A 9701-nucleotide genomic window follows, 5' to 3' on the forward strand; every position below is an offset into this window, starting at 1 on the left:
CATTTTTAAGTTCTGCCAATTCACCTTTTATTTCTGCCCTTAGAGACTCTATGTTGCCATTAATTGATTTCTCCATTCTAGCCATTGTCTTCACAATTGTTTGCCTGAATTCCATCTCTGACATCTTGGTTATGTCTGCATCCATTTGTAAATCTGCAGCATAAGTCATAATCTCTGAGTCTTTTCTATTTTGGGGGCTCCTCCTCCTAGTCATTCTGTTGATGGGTGTTTGAGGGAATGTATAGAGTCCAAATTATTGACCAGAACCCAAGCACGATGCACCTGTTTTCTTGGGACCTTAGGGTTGCTGGCCTCTTGTTTTCCCATCCTGTCTTCTGGGGGAGGGGCCTGCCGCGCTGTTACTCAGGCAACCCTGTTTGGGCGGAGTTGCCCTGCGCCCCTGTGGTGGGGGATGGGCTCAATGGGAATCAGTCTTTGGGGCTTTTGTTCTCTGGCACCTTTCCCTGGTGGTTTTCCAGGTCTCTTCCGCGAGTCAGAGCAGAAGAGACTGTTTCCAACCCCCTGCCTCAGAGCAGAGAGACCTCAGTCTGTTCTTCAGTGAGCTCTCCAGGCCACACCATCTCCATTTCTGTCCCTGCTGCTATAAGCTGCAGCGGCCTGGGTTGTGCGCCCCTCTGCAGTGCCCCCAGTCCTGCCTCCAGGTCGGGGCACGTCTCTGCCCTTTGTGCTTCTAAAACCGCCAGCCGCTCCCAGTTCGCACGCGCTACTCCGGGACTTGGGGTCCTGTCCCGGGGACTGCAGTTTGGGTGGGCGCGACTCCGCCGCTCGGGGTTCCCACCCCAGGGGTTGCAGTTCACTGGCGGGACCCTGGCGCACCAGGTTTCTGTCTCGGAGGCTGCCGTTCGCGTGCGCGCGACCCCGCCGGTCTGGTCCTCCACCCTAGGGGCTGCCCGAAAGTCCTTTCCCGATGCTACCGGTCTGCGAGTCTGTGCCCCTCCGCAGTGTGCGAGGCTGTCACTCACCAGTGGTGTAGGATCCCCACGTCCAGGCACCCTCCAGGCACCCTCCCGCTGCCGTTTATCCTCTGATATCTGCCCGCAGAATCACGGCTTTCCGCTTCGTACCTCCAAACCAACTGCCTGCGATATTCTGTTTGTAGAAATCCAGATCTTCTTACATCTCAGGCTGGTTTCGTGGGTGCTCAGAGTGGTCTGGTAGTTATCCAGCTCAATTCTGGGGACCAGTTGAAATAGGGTCCCCTACTCCTCCGCCATCTTTCCCCTCCTCCTGGAATATTACTCAGTCTTAAAGTCAGATACAAAAGGGAAAATATATTACATTTATATGAGATAACTAGAATAGACGAATTTACAGAGACAGAAAGTATAATAGAGGTTACTATGGGCTGGGGAGAGGAAGGAATAGGGAATTATTGTTTAAGGGGTAAAGAGTTTCTGTCTGGAAAAAATAAACTACTGGGAGTATGCCAAAATAAGAAGATATTGCACAGTAAAGAAAACCATCAATGAAACAAAAAAGCAACCTACAGAATGGAAAAGATATTTGCAAGTGATATATCTGATAAGGAGTTAATATCCAAAATATATAAAGAAGTTATGTAACTCAACACCAAAAAACCCACAAATAATCTGACTAAAAATGAACAGAGGACCTGAATGGACACTTTCCCAAAGAAGTCATATAGATGGCCAACAGACATATGAAAAGATGCTCAACATCACTAATCATTAGGGAAATGCAAATCAAAACTGCAATGAGGTATCACTTTACACCTGTCAGTATGACTAGTATCCAAAAGAAATAACAAGTGTTGGTGAGGATGTGGAGAGAAAGGTATCCTCATGCACTATTGGTGGGAACGTAAATTGGTGCAGTCACTGTGTAAAACAATATGGGAGTACCTCAAATAATTAAAAATAAAAATACCATATAATTCTGGCTGTATATACCATGCATTCTATCCCTCACTCACCTCCTATTGCCTGTCTCACCACCAGCACACCCTGCTGCTGCCCCACAGAAATGCTTTGATTACCCACAGTCTTTTGCCAAATTAGGCCAGTGTCCAGGGCACTGACTCCGTATCTCACTTGGGCTCATGCCAAAATTTGAGCCTTAATGCATCAAATTGCAGACCTTTTAGCCAAAGTGCAGACCTTTAGCCTTTTAGCCAGCTGTAGCTGTACTATGGGGCCAAAGGGAAGAACAGTGATAATTAAACAGAATTGAGAAAGTCCCAAAGTAACAAAAAATGGTGTGACCATTGCAAAGTTCACTGACTTAAAAGATAAATATAAAAATATTGGTGCTAAACTTGTTCAAGATGTTGCCAATAATACAAATGAAGAGGCTGGGGATGGCATTACTACTGCTACTGTACTAGGACGCTCTATTGCCAAGGAAGGCTTCAAGAAGATTCTCAAAGGTGCTAGTCCTGTGGTAGCTGTTGATGCTGCAATTGGTGAACCTAAGAAGTAGTCTAAAACTGTGACAACCCCTGAAGAAATTGCTCAGGTTGCTACTATTTCTGCAAATGGAAACAAACAAATTGGCAACATCATTTCTGAAGTAATGAAAATGGTTGGAAGAGAGGGCGTCATCACAGTAAAGGATAGAAAAACATGAAATGATGAATTAAAAATTATTAAAAACATGATGTTTGATTGAGTTTATATTTCTCCATACTTTATTAATACATCAAAAGGTCAGAAATGTGAACTCCAAGATACTTATGTTCTTCTGAGTGAAAAGAAAATTTCTAGTGTCCTATTTATACCTGCTCTTGAAATTGCCTATGCTCAGTGTAAGCCCTTACTCATAACTGCTAACGATGTTGATGGAGAAGCTCTAAGTACATTGGTTTTGAGTAGGTTAAAAATTGGTCTTCAGACTGTAGCAGTCAAAGCTCCAGGTTTTGGCAACAATAGAAAGAACCAGCTTAAAGACATGGTTATTGCTACTGGTGATGCAGTGTTTGGAGAAGGATTGACTAAATCTTCAGACGTTCAGCTTCATGACTTAGGAAAAGTTGGAGAGGTCTTTGTGAGCAGAGATGATGCCATGCTCTTGAAAGGAAAAGATGACAAGGCTCAAATTGAAAAATGTATTCAAGAAATCACAGAGAAGTTAGATGTCACAACTAGTGAATATGAAAAGGAAAAACTGAATGAACATCTGGCAAAACTCTCAGATGGAGTAGCTGTGCTGAAGGTTGTTGGGACAAGTGGTGTTGATGTGAATGAAAAGAAAGAGAGTTACAGATGCCCTCAAAGCTACATGAGCTGCTACTGAAAAAGGCATTGTTCTGGGAAGCGGTTGTGCCCTGCCCCAGTGTGCATTCCAGCCTTGGACTCAGTAACTCCAGCTAAAGATCAAAAACTTGGTATAGAAATTACTAGATGAACACTCAAAATACCTGACCATTGCTAAGAATGCAGGCTGTTGAAGGATCACAGATAGTTGAGAAAATTATGCAAACTTCCTCAGAAGTTGGTTATGATGCTATGCTTGAAGCTTTTGTGAATATAATGGAAGAAGGAATCATTGATCCAACTAAGGATGCAAGAACTGCTTTCTTGGATGTTGCTGGAGTGGCTTTTCTATTAACTATAGCAGAAGTTGTAGTCACCAGAATTCCCAAAGAAGAGAAGGGCCCTGGAATGGGCAGAATAGGTGGAATGGAAGGTGGCATGTTCTAATTCCTAGAGTAGTGCTGAACCATTACCAATGAACTGTGAGAGGAAGCTCAAAGCAGAGGTCCTCAACAATAATTTCTGAGAAGTCAGTTGAAGGAAATGACAAGAAAAGGCTGGCTGATGTTTAAGAAAATCATTGTAACCATCAGTTACAGTTGGCAACATATAATGGTTTGCTGCTGTCATTGTCCATGCTTGCAGATAACTTATTTTGTACTTTTGAATAAAAAGATATTTCTACATTCCTGGTAACTGAGTACAAGAACCATGTACCAATGTACTGCTTTCAACTTAAATCACTGAGGCATTTTTACTACTATTCTGTTAAAATCAGGATTTTAGTGCTTGCCGTCACCAGATGAGAAGCTCAGAAGCAGCCATTCTGTGGAGAGTAAGAATAATTGTGTACAAAGTAGAGGGGGGAAAACAGAAATATCCAAGTATGTGACAACCTTTGTGTAACAAAAATTTGTTTAAAGTTAAAAAAAAAAAAAAAAGAAAGAAAGAAGTACCATACAGCCCAGTAATTCCACTACTGGGTATTTACCCAAACAAAACAAAAGCACTAATTAAAAAGATATATGCACCCCCATGTTTATTGCAGCATTATTTACAATAGCCAAGCTATGGAAGCAACCTAAGTATCTGTCAATAAGTGAATGGGTAAAGAAGATATGACAAGGGTGCCTGAGTGGCTCAGTCAGTTAAGCATCTGCCTTTGGCTCAGGTCATGATTCCAGGGTCCTGGGATGGAGCCCCACAACGGGCTCCCTGCTCAGAAGGGAGTCTGCTTCTCCCTCTCGCTTTGCTCTTCCCCTTGCTCATTCTCTCTCTCTCAAATAAATAAAATCTTTTTAAAAAGGGAAGATATGACAATATTCCATGTTATATTCCACACATAATATTCCACCCACAATGGAATGTTCCTCAGCCATAAAAAGGATGCAATCTTGCCATTTGCGACAACATGGATGGACCTAGAGAGTATTATGCTAAGTGAAATAAATCAAACAGAGAAAGACAAATGCTATATGATTCACTTATATGTGGAATCTAAAAAACAAAGCAAATGGAAAAATAAACAAATAAAGCAGAAACAAACTCATAAATACAGAACAAACTGATGATTACCAGAAAGAAGGGGGTTGGGGGAATGGGCAAAATGGGTGAAGGGGAGTGGGAGACACAGGCTTCCAGTTACAGAATGAATGAGTCATAGGGATGAAAGATACAGCATAGGGAATATAGCCAATGATATTGTAATAACCTTGTATGGTGACAGATGGTAGCTACACTTGTGGTGACCATAGCATAGTCTGCAGAGTTGTTGAATGAATATGTTGTACACCTAAAACCAATGTATCATTATATGTCAGTTATGCTTCAATAAACTAAATTAAAAAAAATATCTAGTTGCAATTGTAAAAAACAAAAAAAAGTAAGTTTCTGTTTGAGATGAAAAAATTCTGGAAACGGATATGGGTCTGTATGGTTCATAAAATGGTAAATTTTATGTTACGAATATTTTACTATAATAAATTATGAAAAAATAACTTATGGTTTGATTTTTCAGAAATATTTACCCTGTAATATGAAGGTGTTTTCATATAACTTGCAATAGTTTACTGTCAAGAGTCCCTCCCTCACTCCCATCCCCACTCCAATTTTGTTTTGATTTACTTTTGGTGACCTTAATCTGCTTCACTAAGATTTCCTGCTGCATCAATTAGAAGGTATTTTCTTCCACCATATGATGATAGGAATGAACATAGCCAAGCATATCAATGCTTCTGGTTTGGGAAGTATCTTCTCCTCATCTCCCCACTTAGGTGATCACTGAAGACAATACTGAACTTGGCAATGAGTCACCTTGCCAGGCCCATTGACTTGCCTCTTCAAAGACAAATGTATGGATCAAGGAAAAATTACCTGACCTCTTATTTTTCCTTCAAGTTTTTCTTGGCTCTCTTGAGACTTTTTTTGGATTTTACTATTATTATGGCTATATCATTGCAAAGATAAAATGCAACTACTGAAAAGAATTTTAAATGTTTATGTCTAGACTGTCAAAAAGGCAGATACCATATTTTTTGACCTACTACTTTCTAATACTGAGACCATGATGTAGTATGAGCAGCATTAGGACCCAGGAGTCCTGGGGTCTACCTGTAACCAACTGTGTGGGCATGGGCTTGTTAAGCCACCTCTCTCTGTAATAGAATCCAATTGGCTAGAGGACCCTAAGGGTTTTTTCACATTTAAAATGAGAAGATAAAAGGTCCTGGAATGTTGTGTTGCCTGACAAATATTCACTCTTCCCTCTTACCACAGAGAGTATTTTATCATATTTTGAAACAAAGATATTCTTTATATGACATTTGAAAATCTTACCAATTTAAGTATCACTCATATCAAAAGGCTTAACGTTTTAGAGATCTATTTTTTCTTATGATTGTTCTCTGTCCACAGGAATGGCTACATATTTAGGCCTCAATGCAAAATGAAAATGCAAGCCCTCTTTCTCAAAAATTATTAAGAATTTCAAGGCAGATGAAACACAACATCAAGCCAAGTACGAGGCCCTTCTGAGCATGACTGCATAGGTCACATGCTGTCTGTCCATATGAAAAAGTCACGCCCTGACCACTACTCACTCCCGGCAAAACATTTAACTTGACTGAGCACTCTAAACACATCGAGAAGTTATGTGTGTGGGTTGAATTTTTATACACAAAATATACAAACAAAAGGCAAACCTTCCAACCTGCTGTGTAGTTAGTACCTCACAAGCAGGTTGTTTTAATTAGTCCCTGATGAGAAGCTGCACAATGAAGTGAAAAGTCTACAAATATGGCCAGATAAAAGACTCAGATTCTTCATTTAACAAATATTTATTGAGCACCAACTAATGAGCTTAAGCCTGTGCTAAGTGTTCCATAGTCTACAGAGAAGTCTGTCAGCCTGGGCCTTTCAATCTTCAATACCCTGGTTCCCTGGGTTGTTAGATGAGAACTAAAGAATTTCTCACCTAAAAACCTTTAGGAAGTATGATAACTCCAGAAATTCAGGTTGAAATACCAGTCATAGTTATTGTCTTGTAAAATTTTAATGATGCTATCAGCTAAAAAATGACATTATCAAAAGTAGAGAATGAGTGTAGATTATAGGGTCTCAGAGTAGCTTGTGATTTTTTTTTTTCTTAGCTTTTTTCATCTGAACAACTCAGTGGGAGATTCCATTTCTAGAAACCATAACCAGGTCCTCCAATGTCTACTATGAATTTATAGAATTTCATTCTCAAACTTCAAAGACATAAAAACCAATAATGAGGAACTTTCTGGCATACCTGGTTTTACATAATCGATGTATTCCTAAAAAAAAAAAAAGTCAACTGAATTGTTGGAAACTGAATTATATTTGAAATGCACTAAAGAACTTGGATGTTAAAAGAAAACCTGCATTGAATCCTTTTGTACAACAAAGAATAATTTTTATAAAGAAAAAATTACCCCTAATTTGCTTGATGTGAAAACTCAGGCTTAAGCTCACAGTTTTGTGACTGTACAAATGGGAGCCCATTTAGACACACAATGGCTCCTCTTCTTCCTTTCAGCCCTGAGGATGTGCAGGTGGAAGGAAGAGTAGGAAGGGTGGGAGGATGTCAGCATTCTTTACAAATGTTCACAATCCATTTCCTACTTGAATGAAAAGTATTTTCCTAAGCAAAGGAAGACAATAGGACCCAGAGCCTTCAATGGGATCAACACGGATGTGACAATGGGACCTCTTTTCCAGGAAACACACTGTGAAGAATAACAACAAATATCACTTAAATTCAGAATTTTAGTCAGCTGAGGTGAGGTAGTGTGGTGTGGGAGTTCACAGGTCATCCATCCATGGATTTTCAAACTGTAACAGGCTACACTAGAATCAGCCAAGCGGCTATTGAGAGATACACAAATTCTGAGACCCCACTCGCAGAGGCAACAGATTCACCAGTCTGATTCTTCTACCCAAGTGGTTCTGATTTTGATGCACAGATTTCAGAACCACTGATTTACAAGCCTAACCGTAAAACAGGGAGTGGGTTGTGGCTCTCCTCTGGTGCTAACCTTCACTTACATAGTCTGTGGCTCTGTGTGTGATGGCGCCTGCTTGTCTCACTCATCTGTTTTGCTCTTACCCTTTTCTTCCCACAAACTCTTGGAACCTGAGATGGGTAGACTTTTTCCTTTCTTTTTCTGCTTGGATCTCTTATCCCCCTTTATGATTTCATCTAAGTCTTTTTTTAAATCTTTTTTTTTAAGATTTTATTTATTTGCGAGAGAGAGAATGAGAGACAGAGAGCATGAGAGGGAGGAGGGTCAGAGGGAGAAGCAGACTCCCTGCTGAGCAGGGAGCCCGATGTGAGACTCGATCCCGGGACTCCAGGATCATGACCTGAGCCGAAGGCAGTCGCTTAACCAACTGAGCCACCCAGGCGCCGGATTTCATCTAAGTCTTAATGGCTGACAGAAGTATCCTGCCTGTACTAGCAGAGAACCCTATGATCATTAAACCTCAGGACAAAGAGAATAATAATATAAATAAGAACCAAAGCAGGGGGAAAAATTAGTCTCTCAGGCAATAGCCAGTCCAGATCATTGTCTTGGAACAAAATTTGATTCTTGATCTTTTTGTGGTTTCTTTGTAACATTTTGCCCCTATGTAGTTCCCCATAAGAAGACTATGAGGTAATGATTCAAGTGTGTTTACTTTATTTGGGGAATGATCCCAGGAAACACCAACATGGGAGTGAAGAAGGTACATGTGCTGTGAAATGAAGGAAGGCAATAAAGAGAATAGACTCAAGAAGTTACTACCCTGGGCACCTGGAGGTAAGCTGCTCTGGGAACTCAAAGAACCGGTGTAGAATACTGTGTCATGAAGAGTTAACATTACCCGAAGAGAGGTCCTGGCCTTTGCCCTTGGCTAGTGAGAGGTGATCTCTAGGCCGCTGGAATGTCCTGCCTGAAGGAGTGTCCTTTTTTGCCCGGCAGGTTTGACCACCAAAGAGTGTAACAATGTAATTTATGGTGGGGTCTTTGGGCCACATGGTGGCCTCTAGGAGGACTGGTGACTAAAGGTCAGCCATATGGGCAGTATGTCGCAGTAGAAACTCTGGACACCGAGGCTCTGTGGATCTCCCTGGTTGACAATATTCCATGTGTATCATCGCATATTTTAGTTGGGAGAAGTTAATACTTTCCATGGCTCCACTGAGAGGGGACAACTGGAAGCTGGATGTTTGGACCCCTCCTGGACTCTGCCCTATGCATCTCTTTACTTGGCTGATTTTAATGTTTCTTTTCTCTGTTGTAAATTGTAACCATGAGTATAACAGCATTCAGTAAACTCTGTGAGTCCTTCTGGTGAATTATTGTAACTGAGGGTGGCTGTGGGGACCCCCAAACGCAATTGTTGTCAGAAGCGAGAATGGTGTTGTGTGAATGTGCTCCCTCTAAGTTTGCAGTTGGTTCTAACTCCTGTAAACATGCAACTCAGAGTTAATGCATTCAAGAGGTGAGTGATACACACTGGCTGAAACCTGCTTCTAGGGGGCATTAATTCCCTGGCACTGCCGGTCTCACACATTGATAACAAAGTGGACTCTAGGTGTGAGCAAGCCCCAGGCACAGAAATGCCCAGGTTGGCCATTTGAAATTAGCAGCAAGTACTAAAAGTGAAGAGTAAGGGGATGTGAGTGAGTCACTGGCAGAATCTGCTAATCATTTCTAATCGCTTCCCCACAATGTGGATAATGCATGGCCCCTAGGACAGGGGTCAGCTGATTATGGCTCATAAGCCAAATCCAGCCTACTGCCTACTTTTGTAAATAGTTTTATTGGAACACACATGTTTATTAGAAATAAACATTTATTGGGGTGAATGAGAATACTCTTTTACTTATGTATTATCTGTGGCTGCATTATCAATGCCGGAGTTGAATAGTTAACAGCATACACAGTATGGTTAGTAAAGCCT

General features: G+C 41.2%; 1 pseudogene; it reads left to right on the top strand.

Moving 5' to 3' along the window:
- The first annotated feature begins 2004 nt into the window (after positions 1–2004).
- LOC102747495 (60 kDa heat shock protein, mitochondrial pseudogene) lies at positions 2005–3680 on the top strand (annotated as a pseudogene).
- Positions 3681–9701: the final 6021 nt, after the last annotated feature.

Source organism: Leptonychotes weddellii, chromosome 1 (genome assembly GCF_054177405.1).
Source record: "Leptonychotes weddellii isolate Sample4059 chromosome 1, ASM5417740v2, whole genome shotgun sequence".
NCBI lineage: Eukaryota > Metazoa > Chordata > Mammalia > Carnivora > Phocidae > Leptonychotes > Leptonychotes weddellii.